Below are 2,456 nucleotides of genomic sequence, written 5' to 3' on the forward strand. Positions count from 1 at the left end.
TCCCTGGTTGATCCTGCCAGTAGTTATATGCTTGTCTCAAAGATTAAGCCATGCATGTCTCAGTGCAAGCCGTATTAAGGCGATACCGCGAATGGCTCAATATATCAGTTTTGGTTCCTTAGATCTTACTCAGTTACTTGGATAACTGTGGTAATTCTAGAGCTAATACATGCAATCAGAACTCTGACCAGTGATGGAATGAGTGCTTTTATTAGATCAAAACCAATCGACGGAGGGCCTGGCGTCTGAAGTCGTTAATTTTGATGAATCTGGATAACTTTTGCCGATCGCATGGTCCAGTACCGGCGACGCATCTTTCAAATGTCTGCCTTATCAACTTTCGATGGTAGTTTCTGCGACTACCATGGTTGTCACGGGTAACGGGGAATCAGGGTTCGATTCCGGAGAGGGAGCCTGAGAAACGGCTACCACATCCAAGGAAGGCAGCAGGCGCGCAAATTACCCACTCCCGGCACGGGGAGGTAGTGACGAAAAATAACGATACGGGACTCTTACGAGGCCTCGTAATCGGAATGAGTACACTTTAAATATTTTAACGAGGAACAATTGGAGGGCAAGTCTGGTGCCAGCAGCCGCGGTAATTCCAGCTCCAATAGCGTATACTAAAATTGTTGCGGTTAAAAAGCTCGTAGTTGCATTTGTGCGCCGCGCTGTCGGTGCACCGCATCCGCGGTGATACTGACACGTTTGCGGAGCATATCGTCGGTGAGCCGGTCGTTAAAAGCCGGTTCAATATCAAAATCCTATCGCGGTGCTCTTCAGTGAGTGTCGAGGTGGGCCGACAATTTTACTTTGAACAAATTAGAGTGCTCAAAGCGGGCTCAAAATGCCGCTTGAATATTTCGTGCATGGAATAATAGAATATGATCTCGGTTCTATTTTGTTGGTTTTCAGAACTCCGAGGTAATGATTAATAGGGATAACTGGGGGCATTCGTATTGCGACGTTAGAGGTGAAATTCTTGGATCGTCGCAAGACGAACATCAGCGAAAGCATTTGCCAAAGGTGTTTTCATCAATCAAGAACGAAAGTTAGAGGTTCGAAGGCGATTAGATACCGCCCTAGTTCTAACCGTAAATATGTCATCTAGCGATCCGCCGACGTTACTACAATGGCTCGGCGGGCAGCTTCCGGGAAACCAAAGATTTTGGACTCCGGGGGGAGTATGGTTGCAAAGCTGAAACTTAAAGGAATTGACGGAAGGGCACCACCAGGAGTGGAGCCTGCGGCTTAATTTGACTCAACACGGGAAATCTCACCAGGCCCGGACACCGGAAGGATTGACAGATTAATAGCTCTTTCTTGATTCGGTGGGTGGTGGTGCATGGCCGTTCTTAGTTGGTGGAGCGATTTGTCTGGTTAATTCCGGTAACGAACGAGACTCTAGCCTGCTAAATAGGCGTCGTCATTTAGGTGTGCGCGGCTCTCGGGTCGCGCAACTCACTGGCGGCGTATTAAAATTCTTCTTAGAGGGACCGGCGGCTTTGAGCCGCACGAGATTGAGCAATAACAGGTCTGTGATGCCCTTAGATGTCCTGGGCCGCACGCGCGCTACACTGAAGGAATCAACATGTTCTCCCTGGCCTAGAGGCCCGGGCAACCCGTTGAAACTCCTTCGTGCTGGGGATTGGGGTTTGCAATTATCCCCCATAAACGAGGAATTCCTAGTAAGCGCGAGTCATAAGCTCGCGTTGATTACGTCCCTGCCCTTTGTACACACCGCCCGTCGCTACTACCGATTGAATGATTTAGTGAGGTCTTCGGACCGACACGCGGTGGCTTCACGGCCGTCGGCGTTGCTGGGAAGTTGACCAAACTTGATCATTTAGAGGAAGTAAAAGTCGTAACAAGGTTTCCGTAGGGGAACCTGCGGAAGGATCATTAACGTAACGACGCACTGCGCACTCTCGCACTACTCGCATACGCGCCTCGTGTGTGTTTGTGTATTAGTACGAACGAGTGTCGTGGGACGCGTGAATGTGACTGCATCCGTTAAAAAAAAAAACGAATACCTCTAACATGTCAGTGTATGACGTGTTAGAGTGATTCGCGAAAGCGCCGCGGTACATATTTTAACCTATGTACACGCACGCAAACGTTACATAAAAGAACGCGCACAACACTTTGATTATGAAACGAAAACATTATTATAATAAACTATTACCCTGAACGGTGGATCACTTGGCTCGCGGGTCGATGAAGAACGCAGTTAACTGCGCGTCATAGTGTGAACTGCAGGACACATTTGAACATCGACATTTCGAACGCACATTGCGGTCCGTGGAGAAATATCCAGGACCACTCCTGTCTGAGGGCCGGCTGTATAAAAACAACAATCCACACTGTTCACACGCGTGTTTTCACGCGTGTGTGAGCATGTGACGGTTTAGCGAGCGCATTGCGTGCACGCTATCCGTTTGAAAATTTTACCTGTA

The 2,456-nt window shown here is 48.6% G+C and overlaps 2 non-coding genes across 2 annotated transcripts; both read left to right on the forward strand.

Moving 5' to 3' along the window:
• LOC149474786 (small subunit ribosomal RNA) lies at window positions 1-1,905 on the forward strand. Its single transcript, XR_016318265.1, has one exon. It is a non-coding gene; the product is annotated as a small subunit ribosomal RNA (ribosomal RNA).
• Window positions 1,906-2,182: 277 nt separating this feature from the next.
• LOC149474787 (5.8S ribosomal RNA) lies at window positions 2,183-2,339 on the forward strand. Its single transcript, XR_016318247.1, has one exon. It is a non-coding gene; the product is annotated as a 5.8S ribosomal RNA (ribosomal RNA).
• Window positions 2,340-2,456: the final 117 nt, after the last annotated feature.

The sequence above is a fragment of the Colias philodice genome, unplaced genomic scaffold (genome assembly GCF_061535455.1).
Source record: "Colias philodice isolate Cphi_HAF_F1 unplaced genomic scaffold, ilColPhil1 Martin Lab GWU primary ptg000018l_1:14663442-14930425, whole genome shotgun sequence".
In the NCBI taxonomy this organism is placed as follows: domain Eukaryota; kingdom Metazoa; phylum Arthropoda; class Insecta; order Lepidoptera; family Pieridae; genus Colias; species Colias philodice.